Below are 21,121 nucleotides of genomic sequence, written 5' to 3'. Positions count from 1 at the left end.
TTTCTTCTTTTGATGAGCCGTAAGAAAAAGATTGACGATTTCTTCTTCATCACTTGAGTTGTCATCACTTGAGGGCTCACTATCGCTCTCCCATGCAATATATGCTCTTCTAGCTTTGCTAGATTTGTTGTGGCGTTTGTCTTTTTCTTTGTCTTTCTTCAACAAGGGACAGTCCGACTTATAGTGATTGGCCTTTCCACAATTAAAGCATGATCCTTTCGACTTAGTTGTCTTACCTTTCTCTCGATTTAGGAATTTTGATTGTCTTCTATAGTTGACAAGGTTTTTATCCGAATGTTGGACTTCATTTTTTCTAAGGTAACAGTTATACCTCCTTACGAACAGCCCCATGTCTTCATTCGAATCTTTATCATCATCACTTGATTCACTCTCACACGCATCATTGGTGGATGACTTATATCTTAAAGCCTTTAAAGCGATAAACTTCCTTTCGGTGTTCTTATCTTTCTCCTTCTTTTCCTTCTTTTGACTCTTCTCATGTTTCTCAAGATTCATGAGCTCTTGCTCATGCTCTTGAAGTTTGCCAAACAATGTTGTCATGTCCAATGTTCTTAGATCATTGGCTTCCTTAATCATGGTGACCTTTGGTAGCTAATCCCTGTTAAGACATCTTAAGATTTTATTAGTAGCAACATCATTAGGGGTAGTTCTACCAAGAGCATTTAACCGATTGATTAGATGAGAAAATCTCTTTTGCATAACGGCAATGGTTTCACCATCCTCCATATGAAAAAGGTCAAATTCTTGAGTTAAAGTGTTGATTCTAGCTAGTTTGACATCATTGGTTCCCTCATGGGTAATTTGCAATAAGTCCCACTTAGATTTAGCACTAGTACAATGGGAAACCCTATAATACTCACCAACACCTAAGGCAGCAATGAGCATATTTCTAGCTTTCCAATCATAGCTATACTTGTTATCATCTTCTTCATTTCATTGTGCTTCATGTTTAGGTATAACAAAACCATCCGCATTGGTCATGGTTATTTCCATAGAACCATCTTGGATGACTTTCCATACTTTCCTATCAATAGAATTGATATGGATACGCATACAATATTTCCAATAACTATAGTTTTCACCTTTAAAAATCGGCGCCCTATTGTACGCCCCTTTAGGATCGTTACTCATTTTCTAAAAAGTTATATGTGAAGCACTAGACCAACTGACGCTCGTGATACCACTTATTAGACGATAGTACCGATCTATAAGGGGGGTTGAATAGATCACTTTTGAAATTTAACGCTTTTTAAAATTATTTTCAACGGTTGAGGAAACACCCTAGATTATAATCGTCTAAACGATTCGTTAATGGAAAGATCGGATATGCGTGAAACTGAATGGAATTACTAAGATAGAGATTATCAACCACTATCTAAATCAATCGATTAACCACTATAATCCTTGATATCGTTACCTCGAATAATGCTTAAACGCAATATGAGATCAAGTAAAATATTACTAAATTTGTGTGAGATTAATTTTATCGAACACTTGGTGTGCACTCCACACCAAGTTTCAATTTTACTCAAATTGAATGTGCATAATTTTACTCAACTGCAATCAAAGTGATTACACCAATTTATCGAACAGTTTCTATGCACAACAATCAAGCAATATTGATTTTACTATTAATTTCACACAAACCGTAATTAATGCATAATTTAAAGAGTTAAGAGATAGAGAGAACAAGACCGGATTTGTTGAAGCAGTTCCCCTATCGTCCTCGCTTAGGGTACGTCTGCCCTCAATTCTAAATCTAGAATTGAGATGTTTTTATTAACACGTTGCAAAGTCAATACAAGAGAACAAATGATCACCACCAATCAACCCCTAGAGTTGTTGCAGATCCTATTCTATTCTCTCCCCTTGATTCGAGTTGAACCAAGTCATTCAAGCGCTTCGAACAAACCTCCAGTTACCGCTACCTTATTGCAAGAACGCCATCTTCTCCAAAACTTCAGCTCGACTGATTTTGAACGCAATTCGCTTGAACCTTAAGCTTTCTTCACAATCCTCTGGTTACCATTACTTGTTTGACCGAACCTTCCGTTCTTCAAACTTTTCACTCGTCTGAATCTGCGAAGCAAAGGTTAATGCAAAAAAACCTAATTCTTGGAGGACAAAACCCCAATGGTTTTATTCAAGAAAAACCCACACAAAGCCTCAACCCAACCTAAGATAATCCAATCTATTTTGGACGTTATCACAACAACAATGCACAATGTTCAACAAAGATTATTATATGTGATTATTGAGAAATGCAATGAAGTATGAAGATGAAGAGCACTTTGGTGTATATCTTTCACTTTTCTTGTTGTAATGTTGATGAAGAGACTATAGAATATTTATATGATGCATGGACCAACTAACAGACATAACAAAATTATTTTGCAAAATTACACAGCAGAAAGTTAAGTCTAAGCAATGGCCACTCAACCTGTTCATACAGGTCACTCGGCCTGTATGGACCCGTGGCAAAATTATTCAAGTAAAACAGGTGTTGAGTCGACTTAAACAGAAGATGAGTCGACTCAAACAAAAAAATAATTCAGGGTTGAGTTGACATATGACTCGACTTGTTCATACCCGTGGCTACATGGTTCAAATGAAAATAGGAAATGAGTCGATGCAACATGTGGATGAGTGGACTCATTTAGTTTTCCCAGGATTGAGTCGACCGGTTACTCGACCTGTTCAGACCCGAGAGTTTTGCTTCGAGTCATGAGTCGACTCACAGTTCTCAAACACCCAAAAATGAGTTTTGAGATGTATTTTGACCAATTTGAACCGATCTCTTATGAACCTAGGATATTAACTATGATCAAGTGCATGATTCACATCTATGATATGCTCTTATATCCCTGAACACGTTGGACCTATATTTTGAACAAGTTAGAGGATGAGGCATTCTATGTGTAACACCTCAAAATTTGCCCTCCTCTCTTAGGACTAGCTTTAGCATATTGCATATCATTTTGTAGGTCATTAGGCATTGCATATTTGCATATCATGTGGCAACATAAGCAAGTCATCCTCCTAAGTCTTGATCAGAAGATAAAGGGGTTAAGATATTCAAGCCTGAGGGTTTCATTGGATTGATCATTAACCATCTGAGGTTGTGTGATTCAAATTAGGGTTTCTTGATTCTCAAGGAGATTGAGCTTCATCTTGGTTGAAATGGTACATCATCATCATCATCATGGTCTTGTCATCACCAAGAGATTCATAATGCTTGATCAGATTCCTTGAGATTAGGGTTTTGACCACTGGTCAACCCTAATCATCTGATTTGTGCCAATCAGGGCTTGTCAAGGAGATGAGGTTTTCAATGGATATGGGGATCATCATGTGATTATATTGAGCTTATGGAAGCTAGGGTTTCATCATTGAGCCATTTTCATCAGGAGATTGAAGCTCAAGTTGATCAATGCATGGCTAGTTCATCTATCAGTCAGAAAAGTCAATTGTGGTCAACTGTGCCTGAATTCGTGGATTTGGAGGTGGGAGAGGGTTATAGATACTTCATTCATGTCCAAACAAGTTTCATTTGACATTTCAAACATCAAGAATGAAGAAAATAAAGTCAGATGAAAACTTTCCAAAAATAGAAAGTGACTTGTAATTCAAAATTGCCAAAAATGGAAAGGTTTTCTCCTCAAAATTACATGTCCAAAAATGCTTCAAATGAAATTTTGTCCAACATTAAAGTTGAAGATCTTGCTCTTACCTTTCCAAAAAGTCCAAGAACATGAATTTCTCATGTGTGGTTGGCAAGTTATGATCAAATCATTGTCAAGAAAAGTTGAATTTCAAAAGTGCATAACTTTTGATTCAAAAGGCCAAATGGAGTGAGGTTTTTTTGAGCAAATTTCTTTTGATCCCCTCTATCCAAAACAAGCATTACATGTCATGAATTTTGCTCACACAAAAAGTCCATTTTTCAAGTGGACTTAATTTGAATTTTGGAGGGAAAAAGGTGTTTTTGCAAAATATTCATTGTTTTCACTCCATTCCATTTGCATTAGCTCACAAACATGTTTTAAAACTTGCTCAAACCAGAAATTGGCACTGTTACATTGCATTGCACATGTGTGGGTGAATAGACCAAATTACCATTTAGCATGAAAATGCATTTTCACTAATCACTTTGGTTTTGGCTAATTAGGATTAAGGAAATGATTAAGCCATGCTATATATTGCTAATCCTAACTGTTTTTCAGATTAACACTTCATTCTAACAGATCTAGATCCAAAAATTGCACATTCTCTCAATTTTTCTTCTTGATTTTTTCTGCAAATTTTCCAAAGAACTTGTGTTGTTCTTCATTGTTTCATCATCTACAATCATTGTTGGGCTTTTGCAAGCAAGGAACCTCCATTTTCGTGCTGTTTCAAGGACTGTTAAAGTGAGCTTCATCAATGGCAAGTGAAGATTCGAGTTGCTTCAAGGACAATTGAGTCACGATCTATCATCCATTCATCTATTGGAGCTTGAAGGATCATCTATTTCAACATTTCAAAGCCAGAAAATCGCGATTCCAGTTCTGCACTTCAGTTAAGGTACCTTAGTTGCTATAGTTCATTGTGAACTTGTTTTTTGCTGTTGATTGGTTGCTTAACCAATTGAGGTATAACATCACTAACTCCATGTAGTCTGGAAGACCTGGCCTGTTACTTGGCCAGGCACCTGTCTGAAGTCCTCCTTAAGAGGCAATGTTTGTGCTTGTTTATCTTTATCCCCAAGCAGGAAAAGACCTTGAATAAGGCAATTGGCAGACACAAGAGATGTGCAATCCATCTCCTGCTCTTCTGTTGAGTCATCCCTTGGCTCACATTACATGTTGATGCCTTGAGGATAGAAACCCAAGATCCTTGTACAGTTGTACAGTTGAGTCAGTGTCATAAGTGTAGAAGGGTTCCCACTTTCTGAACCCACACTTCCTTTGTCTGAAGCTCTCCCTGGCCAGGGATAAGAGCTGTGAGGCACACCCCTCACTTCCTATTTCATCAGCTTCACCCTGACTCTCAGTGTCAGGGTTAAGAGCTAACATCACCCTGATACAGTTGACTTGCTTTGGCAGTCTAACCCTTGTTTGAGCCACCTTTGTCTGTATATAGTGTGTGCTAACTGTGAATGTTTGCTTTGTTTTTAATTATGCTTGCATGCTTTGCTTTGCCTGGTTAGGATTAGCTTGCAGCCTGTGCAAGTAGATAGAAAACTCAACCTAGGACCATTGTGGAATACATGATAACTATTAGGCTCGAGTCAGTCTCCCTTCTAGTTGGTCATTTCCCGGTCTCTGGTTAGGAGAAAGTTTCTCCCCTGTTAAGGGGAACTACGTTGCCCTGATCCTCATACCAGATGAGGTATGTAGGCAGGAGGTCGTACGAGATCTCTCCGGGCACCCTTTTTGTTTTTCACCCTTTTTCTTCTTGTGTGTGTTTGCTTGACAGTTGCTAGGCTCGAGTTCCCGACTCCTTAGTAACTTGTTGCTTGTTCTTCTTGTGTGTGTAGGAGACGGATGTAAGCCCAGCAATTGGCATTCCGTATCCTCTTGTTGTGTGCTTGGAGTCCGGTATAAGTCCATCAAGTGGTATCTGGTTTCCAGTGTGGGTTTGTTTGGTTCGGAAGCTGATGTAAGTCCAGCTATTGGCGTTCGGGTTCCATGTTTGCTTTTTTGTGCGTGTGTTTGTTTCGGCGTGCGTCAGCCGAACTACGGTAGCTCTGATTCTCGTTCCAGACGAGATACGTAGGCATAGGATGCGATATCCTAGCGAGCCCTCTCCCCTCTTCCTCCACATGTGTTTCTTGTGTGTGTGATGTTTGTTTTAGCAACCTTTTTCTATCTTTTGAGCGTGGATCCCGTCGAGTACGACAGACGTGAGGGGTGCTAATACCTTCCCCTTGCGTAACCGACTCCCGATCCCATTCTCTTTGGTCGCGAGACCATGCTTTTTCCAGGTTTACTCTGAGCGTTTCCTTTCCCTCTTTTGGGATAAATAACGCACGGTGGCGGCTCTGTGTTGTTTTGTTTTAGCCCGCCGATTGTTTTTCGCGGATGCGATAGCTGACGACTCTGCTGGGGATAAAGAAGTTGACCTGCTGCTGGTCCATCTTCCCTAAGCGAGTCTCTCCTAGCGTTCTAGGATGGTTTAGGTTGTTTGTGTTGCTTTATTTATTGCATTTATTATTCTGATTGTGTATATATTTGCATAAATATTTGCATGCATCATACTATCATGTTGCCGTTCTCTGTGCAGGTGGTTCCCTGTTTTGGGGTGGGTGTTCTGAGTGAGGCTAAAACCCAGGCCCGAGTATACACCTAGGATTAGCGTGGTCTCACGTTCCTCACATGCTGGTTGAGCATGTTGTTGCGACGTGACATACCACAAGCCGGACGAGGTTCATCTGAGAGTGCTCTTCCTCAGTGGGGTTTTCCACTCTGGTTGGGTTACCTCTTTTGAGCTATTGACTTCGGTGACCGATCTTTCCCAGATCTTTGGTTTAGAAGATCTCAGGAGAGCTACAATAGCACACCCGAAAGGGCAAACCCATTGAGTATCTCTGCCCGATTGTTAAAACCATTATCCGCCTTAGGATGACCTGATTAGAATTTACCTGTGAGGGGAGGGTGATCCGTACAGGTGCATGTTCAGATGGTGACTTTGATGGTGACTTTTGGTTCCGTTGATCAGAGTCATATTTATAAGTCGGATTTATGGACATTTATTTCAGAGACGCCGGAGTTCTGTCTGTGGTATTTATCAGTGGGGATCCGTTTATTTCAGGATTCCCCGGGCCGATTCAGAGGGTTGTGGTTATCTGTTCAGAGATTGTCTGGTGATGATGGTGATGTATCTTTCAGTTCCGTTTATTTCGGAACCCTCAAGTTGGACTTGTGGTTACATATTCCTTCAGATGGTGGTGATCAGTTCAGAGGCCGTAACTCAGTGCAGTAAATGTTCAGATGACTTGGAGGATGGCACAGTGCATTGCATTCACGCATCAGCATCATTCTCATTTTGCATTCATCTGCATCGAACCTATGTCTAGCCATATGGGGAGAATTATTGATTGAGAATCTGGTTGAGAGACATCTTGAATTTCAGAATGTGGATGTCAAAATGTTATCTGTCTCGATGAAACCAGAATCAAAGGACAGAATCTTCCTCATATGGATAGATGGTGCATGTGTGAGTCATGTTAACCTGTTTGCTGTTTTGCAGGTGTCAGTTTCTAACCTGTTTGATTGACGCAGGAATGATGAATTCGCCTAACGTCGACATCCTCGAACTGAAAGGGATTATGAGGGAGTTGTTCAAAGTGGTGCAAGGGCTTGCCTTGGGGCAGAAAGCCATGGCCGAGAGATTGGGAAGGATTGAGGGCTGGATGATCAAGGAGAAAGTTCAGGGAAAGGCTCCATCATCCGAAGTGACAAACCCCTCTGGCTCTGTAGTAGAGGAACCCTCTGGCAGTGGTCCGCTCAAGGAAGAGGTAAATTCAAGTGGTGTGCCAGTAAAAAAGGAACGCGGTAAGGATCGTTATCACCTTTATGCTGCTGCTGTAACCGTTCCTGTTGGTAATCCACCTGTACCACCGCAACAGCCGCCACCTCAACAGAGAGCACAGAGAGCTGGGAACCAAGTGAGAGGAAAGGGGGTTGATCGTCAATTTGATAGGCCACCCATGACGTATGCTCTTCTGTTGAAGAGGTTGAAGGATCTTGGATTGGTGCGGCCAAGGATGTTGACTCCGTTGAAACCTGATCAGAGGCCTGCCGGTTATGATGAGAATGCCAAATGTGAATTTCACTCTGGTGCCCCTGGACACAATGTGGAAAATTGTAAAGCTTTTAAGCATATTGTCCAGGACCTCGTGGATTCCAAGGCCATTAATTTTGCACAACCTCCAAATGTTAATGCTAATCACATGCCCGCGCATGGTCAGATGGGGATGAATGCAATTTCTGAGGATAGGAGAACGATCGGGTTGATGAATGGGGATCAGTTAAAAGCTCCAATGTCTGTGGTCCAGAGACCTCTGATAAAGAATGGAGATTTCCCTCGTTGTGATAATTGCTGTGTGACTGTCGCCACAAAGGGGTGTGTAATGACGAGGGAAACGACTCAGAGAATGGTGAAGGTAGAAATGGATGGTGAAAATTTTGAAACACCATGTCAGGCAGTTGAAACCGTCACGGTGGAGAATGCCATTATTGATGAGAAAGAGAAAAAGCCGTCCAGTTCTTCTTACAAGTAGGTCGTGGAAGTGGTGAGAAATGGAGGGATCCCAGGCTGGGGAAAGATCATAGGCATTGTGGTAAAGGCAAATATGTTCAGGATTGGCTATCAGGAAGGTCAAGACTCGTCTGAACAAAACAGAGGACGTCGTCAGCCGTTCGCATTTGTTAGTGCCGGAATGCTGGATCCAGGTCACGCCTGTGCGGTAGGTGAAGAGACTGACAGTGACTGGGAGATTGATCAATGGATAAAATCGTGCGTACCAGGAAGCTGGAAGGCTTAACAGATCATCACCGTCATTCTACTGGAAGAGTAATATTTCTTGTTTTTAGTCTTTATTTGCATGAAAGCCATACGTGTTGCCCGACACATAATGGTTCATTGTAAGGGCCACCTCATATGTTTCATTTTGCAACGTTTTTGCATCATAAATAAATGGATGTTTTTCAAATTAAAAGAGGTGTTCCCTGTTTTTCATTTATTTTTGCAGTTTAAAAACAAATAAAAATGGCAATGTTTGTTTTCATCTTTGCCCCTTTTTGATTTGTCTCGTTCCGACTTCAAAAAAAATAATTCTCCGTATCTCATTGATAACAAATCGGTTAGTCATTGTTCTCATCAGTCCTGCCTCTTTGATGAGATCCACAATTTCCTTACACTCCAATGCATTCTGAGCCAGTTCTCTCTCCAATGCCAGCCTCTTGTGGTATACATACTTCCACCTGTTAACACTGGAGGCAAAGTGGAAGGACACATTGTCAATAGGAACTTCTGGGACACTGGTTGCCAGCCTGTTGGAAGAAGGCTTCTTCCTGGACATGGATGTTGTGACATCACATGGGACATCAGATTCAGACTCCACCACCACAGCCTTGGTCTTCAACTTCTTGGGCACCTCTTTGCTCCAAGATTTTGTAGGTCCATAACCTTTCCTCTTGTGTGAACTCTCTGTCTCAGGTTGCTTGTGAGGATTTGTCTCACCAACTTCCTTGGAGGGGGACTTCTGCTCCACAGTCTTTTTCTCCCTCCTAGACCTAACCCTCTTGGCTATCCTAGGGACAACTGAAGCCAAAAGTTCATTGTCAGAGAGCTCTTCCACGGTGATCGTTTCAGCTCTAGGGTTGTCCTCAACACTTTGAGTAACATTGGCCTTCTCACCTCTCACTTTGCCTGAGGGTTTGTCAATCTTTGACCCCTCATGAGCATCTGGTTGCTCAACATTGTCAGTGACATCCTTTCTCAACACTACAGCTTTATCTTGACATGCAGCAATATCAGGAATGATTGTGTTCAAGGGAACAGAAACCCCAGGAACATTTCTATTACCAGATAGTATCTGAGTGACGATAGTTGCAATGGAGTTATGTACATACCTCGAGCCTTCCCTTGTTTGTTCATCAAGAGCGATTTCTGATGAAAATCCGGAGACCGTTTCCTTAGGTCTTCTTGCATGGGACGAAGTTGCTGCGTCAACAACAGGATCCTCCCGGGTAGGGTAGTCAGACTCAGTGCTGAGAGAATCAGACATGGTGGTGTAGGCGGTTGAGTCGGAATTGTGCGACATGCTTAACGTCTCGGAGGAGAGTTGAATCGTTTCTTTGGAAGAGGGTTTGCACAGATGGGAGTAGAAACGACGGAATGTGAAACGCTTGACGCAAGAGTGAGGTCTATTAGATTTTGACCACTCAGAGCTCACTATTTGTTGTTTAATAATTTGACTTATTAAACAGTAGCTAACTAACTTCATTAGTTGCTATAACTTTTCAGACGCACGCATTCCCTCTTTGCCCTTACTAGTTTCACACTTAGTAACGTACAATATCATGACATTCCGGGTGACATTGTACTCTGTCTGCATCAGGTTCCTCCATACTAGAGATGACCACTTGCTACCACACGCTAGGTACTGAGTTTCTGCAGACGTCAATAATACACACCTCTGTCTATCCCTTGCTGTCATATCAGTTGTATGGTGACCAATGGGTACCAAGGGCTCATTACTTTTGATCAGACACTTTCCACAGTCTGTCCTTTTATCTAAAGACAGATATGAGACTCTTCTCATAGCTCCCTTGGAAATGCTCTTCTTCACTCCTTTTACCTGAAGGGGATCAAGTCTTCCATGTCCCAGCTTCCCTTCCTGATCTCCCTTGGCCAAAGGACACTTGGGAAAGTTGAGAGAGTCTTTAGATTTCCATAGATAGCAATTATCTTTGGATCTATCTCCTCTCATCACTTCTTGATTGCACCCATTCAACACCACACATCCTCCCTTGGTAAATTCCACCTTGTATCCTTGGTCACACAGCTGGCTTATGCTTATGAGGTTCACAGTCAGTCCTTTTACTAACAATACATCACTCAATTTTGGAGTTTCTGGACAGTCCAGCTTCCCAACACCCATGACTTCTCTTTTAGTTCCATCACCTAATGTCACAAACTTGGTGTTAGAAGGATGTAGATTCACCACTAGGTTGTTCATCCCAGTCATATGCCTTGAGCATCCATTATCAAGGTACCAATCTTGTCTGATATGTCCCCTTGAAGAAGTGTGAGCAAGGTTAGCAACACACTGTTGATTCTCAGGAGAGAAGTGAATCTTAGATGCCAGCTGCTTAGGATTGACCTGAGGTGTCTGCTTAGCCGCCCATGTTTGTTTCTTAATAGGGACATTATGCGTAGACACCTTCTTCTTAGGCCTACCTTGAGAGGTCTGGTTTGGGTAACCATGCAGCCTATAGCAGAATGGTTTTATGTGACCGAATCTACCACAGTAATGACATTTCCATCTCTTGAATTTCTTCTTCTGATGATTGTTCATTCTGGTTCCTCGATGTTGTGACTTTGGATGTGACTTCCCTTTGGATTTTTGAACTTTAGCCTTTGGGCGTTTGCGTTCAGCTGAGGATCTTTTCCCAAAGCCTAAACCAGATGTGGTTCCAGACTTCTGTCCTGTCTTCAGGATCTCTTCCAAGGTGTCAGATCCCTTATTCAACATTTTGATGGATTTGGTCATTTGGTCTAGCTTAGAGGTCAGCAAAGAAATCTCACCCTTCAGACCCTCTATGACTTTCAGCTGCTCTAGTTTCTCAGCTTCTAGCTCTTTGATGAGTTTCTTATGCTTTTCTCCTTGGATGCAAACTCCTGCACTTTTAACACATAGTTCTTTATATGAGGCAGCAAGCTCATCCAAGGTGAGCTCATCTCCACTTGAGTTATCCTCTGAGGCACAAACACTGGTCAGAGCAGTGACATGTTTGGCCGATTCTCCTTCAGATTCACTCTCAGTGTCTTCTTCTGACCAGGTGACAGATAGCCCTTTCCTTTGCCTCATGAGAAAGGTAGGGCAGTCAGCCTTAATATGACCATATCCTTCACATCCATGGCACTGGATTCCCTTGCCTTGGTTGAACTTTTCTTCAGAAGTTGATCTTTTATTTATGTCAGACGGGATGTTCTTGACATTGGGTCTACCCTGTTGATCAAATTTCTTTATGAGCTTGTTGAACTATCTCCCAAGCATGGCTAAGGCTTCTGATATACTTTCATCACCTCTAGTATATCCCGCTTCTGACTCCTCTTCAGCATTAGATACAAAAGCTATACTTTTGTTCTTCTTCTCAGCATACTCATCCAAGCCCATTTCAAAGGTTTGGAGAGAACCAATGAGCTCATCCACCTTCATGTTGCAGATGTCCTGCGCCTCCTCTATGGCTGTGACCTTCATAGCAAATATCTTAGGCAGGGACCTGAGAATCTTTCTTACAAGTTTCTCTTCATCCATTTTCTCACCTAGTCCACCAGAGGTGTTTGCAATTTCAAGAATATTCATGTGAAAGTCATGAATAGTCTCATCCTCTTTCATCCTCAGATTTTCAAACTTGGTGGTCAGCATCTGAAGTTTGGACATCTTCACCTTGGAAGTACCTTCATGAGTTACCTTGAGGGTATCCCAAACTTCCTTAGCTAGTTCACAGTGGTGCACCAGCCTGAAGATGTTCTTACTGATTCCATTGAACAATGCATTCAAGGCCTTGGAATTTCCAAGAGCTAGTGCCTCTTGCTCCTTGTCCCACTCTTCTTCAGGAATCTGCTCACTGCCTCCATCTTCACCTGTCCTCATTGGATGTTCCCATCCTTTGTTGACAGCTCTCCAGACTTTGCTATCTAGAGACCTTAAGAAGGCTATCATACGAGGCTTCCAGTCATCATAATTAGAGCCATCCAACATGGGTGGTCTATTTGAGTGTCCTATATCCTTGTCCATGGTACTAGAAAGTAACTTCCCTAGATCTCACCCAGAAATTCACAGGCAGGGTGCCTGCTCTGATGCCAATTGAAATTCTAGTTATCAGACTTTGGATGTCACACGGGTTGTTATGACATCCAATTCTGCACAGACAGGAATTATGCAGAACTTAAAAGTAAGTGCAGTAAATAACACAAGTAATTGTTTACCCAGTTCAGTCCAACATGACCTACATCTGGGGGCTACCAAGCCAGGGAGGAAATCCACTATTAGTAATATCAATTCAAAGCTAAACTCACCCGTTTACAACTTATCACTTAATCCCTACCCAATGCAATTTCAATCTTACACTAAGATCAGAGTTCCTACTCACTCCCCCTCAATCACCTCAGTGATAACTATCTTTAAACAATATTAAAGACAAGTTGAAGTCACACTTCAAACAACTCTTGATTGTGCTTCACAACTTTAATCAAGATACACAGCACTCACGCTTAAAAGCTTTGAGCGACACAACACTTACAACTCAATGAACACCCTATACCAAAACAATCATCAACGTGATAATGGCTTGGCTTACAAGATATGTCTAATACAAGACTCACAAAAATACAGCAGTGAAGTATGATGGACACACAAAATCTTCACGCCTCAAAATCCCCGAAACTGAATGAAGGAACGCCTTCCTTTTTATATTGCAGTACCTGGGCTTTTGCACCTGTATTCTCCTGAATTTAAGGTCACACGAGTTCCCATAAATTCAACATTTAGGTTACTAACAAATAGGCTATTTGTTAGGTTCATTAACTGTAACTTGGTTGTTGGTTTCCTGGTTTTTCTCTAAGCTGTTGACTTCCTGAAGAATAGCCCAAGAAAAGCTGAAATAGAAAACTGAACAACCTACAATATAGCATATGCTGTCAGGAATGAATGTCACGACATTCAGCTTGACATCAAGGTCCATATGCTGAGTCTGTTTTTCCAGAAAACAGACTGTACAATTTTGCTGACCTGTACATGATCAAAATGACCATACTACAGTAACAGCTTACATTAATAAATGTTAAAGTGTCCAACTTAACATTTACACATTTGGCCTTAAGTTAGTTCTGTTATTCTCTTGAAGAACAAACTAAGTTACATGCTGAAGTATAGCAGAATACCACTCTGTCTAATGTTCAGTAGCTGCTGTTAATGATGAATGTCATAACATCCAATTTGACATTCAGTCAGTAGGCCTTATGCCAGGTCTGGTCTTCCCTTGATAACTAGACTGGAAATAAATACTAAGTTCTAACAGAACACCAGCTGTTCTATTCCTTAGTATTTGTTGACAGGTATGAATGTCACAACATCCAGTTTGACATTCAATAAATCCTGTGTTAGCTAATCCTGCAGTAACTACTCAAGTGTGTCATGACATCAGTCAAGACATCAGAGTACAGTTAGATATTCTAACCTACAATGTAGTCACACATACAAATCATGTCATGACATCAGTCAAGACATTTGTAACCAGCTAGTGTTTTACCATATAATGCAGCCAATTAAACACCTACAAACTCCCCCTTTGGCAAATTTTTGGCTAAAACACTTTGATCCCCATAACAGAGTTCATAGCAGCGGAATCACACACTTAGCAGGAAATAATACTAGCTAATACACTCAGAGTGGCAGCACACTCACACACATGGAAGTTAAATAAAAACTTCACACAGCAGCACACTTCAACACACAGCAGCTGCAGGGGAGGAAGTTAAATAAAAACTTCACACACAACAGTAAACAAGCAGTAGCTAAATACACACTTCATCACACTGCTGCAGTAGAGGAAAACTTCAATCTGTCATGAATGAAAACCTGTTTTTAACAAAGTTTAACACAGTAAACTTCTGTTGTCCTGGGGTATCACTTGTCACTCCCCCTTTTTGTCAAAAATGTTGCCAAAGCAACACTTTAAATTACAGATCCACAAATAGTAATTAGAATTACACGAATGACAGAAAACACACAAGGACAAGTATTTAAGCCTCAGCCTCATCATCAGCCTCCTCTTCAGAGCTGGCCTCCTCCTCATCCTCAGAACTTTGCCTATCAGCTCCATCCGTGTCCTCAGCAGAAGTCTCCAATTGCAAGATGAGCTTTTCCAAAGTATGCTTTCTAGCCTCCAGCTCTTTGCAGGTCTCTCTGAGAACTGCAATAACAGCAGCTTTGTCTGGTTGGTTGCCAGTTTTGGATGTTTCTTCCGATGTCAAGACCATATCAGGGACATGCTTGCCCAGAAACAGTTTGTAGCTGAACGCCAATGGACTCTCTCTTCTTCTCACAAAGTCATTATCTGTCAGGATGTGTGGAAATTGATTCAGCACTATTCCACATATGAGAGACGGAAAGGCAATAGGTCCCTTCACACTAAAACTCCCAGCATGCTTCATGGTCTGCTCAAAGATGTAAGTCCCATAGTCCACCTTTGCCTTGGTCCCCACTGCATAGATGAACTTTCCTAACATCACAGACACAGTTGACTTGTGATTTGTTGGTACCCAGTTGGCTGCTCCAACCTTGTGTAACATTGCATACTTTACACTTAGTTGACTGACCACCAGCTTCCCTTTGAGAGGCCATTTCCGGACTTGCTTTGCTGTGATGACTTGACAGATAGTATTGTCAGTCACTTCAAGCTCTGGTTGCACTTCATCTGCTCTTCCCAAATACAGATTTATCACTGAGGGGGAAAAGGTCACACACTTGCCACGCACATAGACCTTTCTAAATTCTCTGGATTTCCCATCAGCACACTCCTCAGACAGATTAACAATGAACTCCTTCACTAAGGTCTCATAGCATTTAGGGAGTTTAGTCATTGTTCTCATCAGTCCTGCCTCTTTGATGAGATCCATAATTTCCTTACACTCCAATGCATTCTGAGCCAGTTCTCTCTCCAATGCCAGCCTCTTGTGGTATACATACTTCCACCTGTTAACACTGGAGGCAAAGTGGAAGGACACATTGTCAATAGGAACTTCTGGGACACTGGTTGCCAGCCTGTTGGAAGAAGGCTTCTTCCTGGACATGGATGTTGTGACATCACATGGGACATCAGATTCAGACTCCACCACCACAGCCTTGGTCTTCAACTTCTTGGGCACCTCTTTGCTCCAAGATTTTGTAGGTCCATAACCTTTCCTCTTGTGTGAACTCTCTGTCTCAGGTTGCTTGTGAGGATTTGTCTCACCAACTTCCTTGGAGGGGGACTTCTGCTCCACAGTCTTTTTCTCCCTCCTAGACCTAACCCTCTTGGCTATCCTAGGGACAAATGAAGCCAAAAGTTCATTGTCAGAGAGCTCTTCCACGGTGATCGTTTCAGCTCTAGGGTTGTCCTCAACACTTTGAGTAACATTGGCCTTCTCACCTCTCACTTTGCCTGAGGGTTTGTCAATCTTTGACCCCTCATGAGCATCTGGTTGCTCAACATTGTCAGTGACATCCTTTCTCAACACTACAGCTTTATCTTGACATGCAGCAATATCAGGAATGATTGTGTTCAAGGGAACAGAAACCCCAGGAACATTTCTATTACCAGATAGTATCTGAGTGACGATAGTTGCAATGGAGTTATGTACATACCTCGAGCCTTCCCTTGTTTGTTCATCAAGAGCGATTTCTGATGAAAATCCGGAGACCGTTTCCTTAGGTCTTCTTGCATGGGACGAAGTTGCTGCGTCAACAACAGGATCCTCCCGGGTAGGGTAGTCAGACTCAGTGCTGAGAGAATCAGACATGGTGGTGTAGGCGGTTGAGTCGGAATTGTGCGACATGCTTAACGTCTCGGAGGAGAGTTGAATCGTTTCTTTGGAAGAGGGTTTGCACAGATGGGAGTAGAAACGACGGAATGTGAAACGCTTGACGCAAGAGTGAGGTCTATTAGATTTTGACCACTCAGAGCTCACTATTTGTTGTTTAATAATTTGACTTATTAAACAGTAGCTAACTAACTTCATTAGTTGCTATAACTTTTCAGACGCACGCATTCCCTCTTTGCCCTTACTAGTTTCACACTTAGTAACGTACAATATCATGACATTCCGGGTGACATTGTACTCTGTCTGCATCAGGTTCCTCCATACTAGAGATGACCACTTGCTACCACACGCTAGGTACTGAGTTTCTGCAGACGTCAATAATACACACCTCTGTCTATCCCTTGCTGTCATATCAGTTGTATGGTGACCAATGGGTACCAAGGGCTCATTACTTTTGATCAGACACTTTCCACAGTCTGTCCTTTTATCTAAAGACAGATATGAGACTCTTCTCATAGCTCCCTTGGAAATGCTCTTCTTCACTCCTTTTACCTGAAGGGGATCAAGTCTTCCATGTCCCAGCTTCCCTTCCTGATCTCCCTTGGCCAAAGGACACTTGGGAAAGTTGAGAGAGTCTTTAGATTTCCATAGATAGCAATTATCTTTGGATCTATCTCCTCTCATCACTTCTTGATTGCACCCATTCAACACCACACATCCTCCCTTGGTAAATTCCACCTTGTATCCTTGGTCACACAGCTGGCTTATGCTTATGAGGTTCACAGTCAGTCCTTTTACTAACAATACATCACTCAATTTTGGAGTTTCTGGACAGTCCAGCTTCCCAACACCCATGACTTCTCTTTTAGTTCCATCACCTAATGTCACAAACTTGGTGTTAGAAGGATGTAGATTCACCACTAGGTTGTTCATCCCAGTCATATGCCTTGAGCATCCATTATCAAGGTACCAATCTTGTCTGATATGTCCCCTTGAAGAAGTGTGAGCAAGGTTAGCAACACACTGTTGATTCTCAGGAGAGAAGTGAATCTTAGATGCCAGCTGCTTAGGATTGACCTGAGGTGTCTGCTTAGCCGCCCATGTTTGTTTCTTAATAGGGACATTATGCGTAGACACCTTCTTCTTAGGCCTACCTTGAGAGGTCTGGTTTGGGTAACCATGCAGCCTATAGCAGAATGGTTTTATGTGACCGAATCTACCACAGTAATGACATTTCCATCTCTTGAATTTCTTCTTCTGATGATTGTTCATTCTGGTTCCTCGATGTTGTGACTTTGGATGTGACTTCCCTTTGGATTTTTGAACTTTAGCCTTTGGGCGTTTGCGTTCAGCTGAGGATCTTTTCCCAAAGCCTAAACCAGATGTGGTTCCAGACTTCTGTCCTGTCTTCAGGATCTCTTCCAAGGTGTCAGATCCCTTATTCAACATTTTGATGGATTTGGTCATTTGGTCTAGCTTAGAGGTCAGCAAAGAAATCTCACCCTTCAGACCCTCTATGACTTTCAACTGCTCTAGTTTCTCAGCTTCTAGCTCTTTGATGAGTTTCTTATGCTTTTCTCCTTGGATGCAAACTTCTGCACTTTTAACACATAGTTCTTTATATGAGGCAGCAAGCTCATCCAAGGTGAGCTCATCTCCACTTGAGTTATCCTCTGAGGCACAAATACTGGTCAGAGCAGTGACATGTTTGGCCGATTCTCCTTCAGATTCACTCTCAGTGTCTTCTTCTGACCAGGTGACAGATAGCCCTTTCCTTTGCCTCATGAGAAAGGTAGGGCAGTCAGCCTTAATATGACCATATCCTTCACATCCATGGCACTGGATTCCCTTGCCTTGGTTGAACTTTTCTTCAGAAGTTGATCTTTTATTTATGTCAGACGGGATGTTCTTGACATTGGGTCTACCCTGTTGATCAAATTTCTTTATGAGCTTGTTGAACTATCTCCCAAGCATGGCTAAGGCTTCTGATATACTTTCATCACCTCCAGTATATCCCGCTTCTGACTCCTCTTCAGCATTAGATACAAAAGCTATACTTTTGTTCTTCTTCTCAGCATACTCATCCAAGCCCATTTCAAAGGTTTGGAGAGAACCAATGAGCTCATCCACCTTCATGTTGCAGATGTCCTGCGCCTCCTCTATGGCTGTGACCTTCATAGCAAATATCTTAGGCAGGGACCTGAGAATCTTTCTTACAAGTTTCTCTTCATCCATTTTCTCACCTAGTCCACCAGAGGTGTTTGCAATTTCAAGAATATTCATGTGAAAGTCATGAATAGTCTCATCCTCTTTCATCCTCAGATTTTCAAACTTGGTGGTCAGCATCTGAAGTTTGGACATCTTCACCTTGGAAGTACCTTCATGAGTTACCTTGAGGGTATCCCAAACTTCCTTAGCTAGTTCACAGTGGTGCACCAGCCTGAAGATGTTCTTACTGATTCCATTGAACAATGCATTCAAGGCCTTGGAATTTCCAAGAGCTAGTGCCTCTTGCTCCTTGTCCCACTCTTCTTCAGGAATCTGCTCACTGCCTCCATCTTCACCTGTCCTCATTGGATGTTCCCATCCTTTGTTGACAGCTCTCCAGACTTTGCTATCTAGAGACCTTAAGAAGGCTATCATACGAGGCTTCCAGTCATCATAATTAGAGCCATCCAACATGGGTGGTCTATTTGAGTGTCCTATATCCTTGTCCATGGTACTAGAAAGTAACTTCCCTAGATCTCACCCAGAAATTCACAGGCAGGGTGCCTGCTCTGATGCCAATTGAAATTCTAGTTATCAGACTTTGGATGTCACACGGGTTGTTATGACATCCAATTCTGCACAGACAGGAATTATGCAGAACTTAAAAGTAAGTGCAGTAAATAACACAAGTAATTGTTTACCCAGTTCAGTCCAACATGACCTACATCTGGGGGCTACCAAGCAAGGGAGGAAATCCACTATTAGTAATATCAATTCAAAGCTAAACTCACCCGTTTACAACTTATCACTTAATCCCTACCCAATGCAATTTCAATCTTACACTAAGATCAGAGTTCCTACTCACTCCCCCTCAATCACCTCAGTGATAACTATCTTTAAACAATATTAAAGACAAGTTGAAGTCACACTTCAAACAACTCTTGATTGTGCTTCACAACTTTAATCAAGATACACAGCACTCACGCTTAAAAGCTTTGAGCGACACAACACTTACAACTCAATGAACACCCTATACCAAAACAATCATCAACGTGATAATGGCTTGGCTTACAAGATATGTCTAATACAAGACTCACAAAAATACAGCAGTGAAGTATGATGGACACACAAAATCTTCACGCCTCAAAATCCCCGAAACTGAATGAAGGAACGCCTTCCTTTTTATATTGCAGTACCTGGGCTTTTGCACCTGTATTCTCCTGAATTTAAGGTCACACGAGTTCCCATAAATTCAACATTTAGGTTACTAACAAATAGGCTATTTGTTAGGTTCATTAACTGTAACTTGGTTGTTGGTTTCCTGGTTTTTCTCTAAGCTGTTGACTTCCTGAAGAATAGCCCAAGAAAAGCTGAAACAGAAAACTGAACAACCTACAATATAGCATATGCTGTCAGGAATGAATGTCACGACATTCAGCTTGACATCAAGGTCCATATGCTGAGTCTGTTTTTCCAGAAAACAGACTGTACAATTTTGCTGACCTGTACATGATCAAAATGACCATACTACAGTAACAGCTTACATTAATAAATGTTAAAGTGTCCAACTTAACATTTACACATTTGGCCTTAAGTTAGTTCTGTTATTCTCTTGAAGAACAAACTAAGTTACATGCTGAAGTATAGCAGAACACCACTCTGTCTAATGTTCAGTAGCTGCTGTTAATGATGAATGTAATAACATCCAATTTGACATTCAGTCAGTAGGCCTTATGCCAGGTCTGGTCTTCCCTTGATAACCAGACTGGAAATAAATACTAAGTTCTAACAGAACACCAGCTGTTCTATTCCTTAGTATTTGTTGACAGGTATGAATGTCACAACATCCAGTTTGACATTCAATAAATCCTGTGTTAGCTAATCCTGCAGTAACTACTCAAGTGTGTCATGACATCAGTCAAGACATCAGAGTACAGTTAGATATTCTAACCTACAATGTAGTCACACATACAAATCATGTCATGACATCAGTCAAGACATTTGTAACCAGCTAGTGTTTTACCATATAATGCAGCCAATTAAACACCTACAAACTCCCCCTTTGGCAAATTTTTGGCTAAAACACTTTGATCCCCATAACAGAGTTCATAGCAGCGGAATCACACACTTAGCAGGAAATAATACTAGCTAATACACTCAGAGTGGCAGCACACTCACACACATGGAAGTTAAATAAAAACTTCACACAGCAGCACACTTCAACACACAGCAGCTGCAGGGGAGGAAGTTAAATAAAAACTTCACACACAACAGCAAACAAGCAGTAGCTAAATACACACTTCATCACACTGCTGCAGTAGAGGAAAACTTCAATCTGTCATGAATGAGAACCTGTTTTTAACAAAGTTTAACACAGTAAACTTCTGTTGTCCTGGGGTATCACTTGTCACTCCCCCTTTTTGTCAAAAATGTTGCCAAAGCAACACTTTAAATTACAGATCCACAAATAGTAATTAGAATTACACAAATGACAGAAAACACACAAGGACAAGTATTTAAGCCTCAGCCTCATCATCAGCCTCCTCTTCAGAGTTGGCCTCCTCCTCATCCTCAGAACTTTGCCTATCAGCTCCAT

The 21,121-nt window shown here is 41.7% G+C and overlaps 1 long non-coding RNA gene across 1 annotated transcript in view; it reads right to left on the bottom strand.

The window, feature by feature from the left end:
- Positions 1 to 1,720: 1,720 nt before the first annotated feature.
- The window catches only part of LOC127076782 (uncharacterized), a 43,307-nt gene continuing 23,906 nt past the window's right edge, over positions 1,721 to 21,121 (bottom strand). The window contains exon 2 of the long non-coding RNA XR_007786870.1: positions 1,721 to 2,100. This is a non-coding gene — a long non-coding RNA (uncharacterized LOC127076782). The remainder of the gene's footprint in view (positions 2,101 to 21,121) is intronic.

This window comes from Lathyrus oleraceus, chromosome 1 (genome assembly GCF_024323335.1).
Source record: "Lathyrus oleraceus cultivar Zhongwan6 chromosome 1, CAAS_Psat_ZW6_1.0, whole genome shotgun sequence".
In the NCBI taxonomy this organism is placed as follows: domain Eukaryota; kingdom Viridiplantae; phylum Streptophyta; class Magnoliopsida; order Fabales; family Fabaceae; genus Lathyrus; species Lathyrus oleraceus.
Note: the sequence above shows the minus strand (reverse complement) of the source record. Positions and strands in the feature narration are given on the sequence as shown.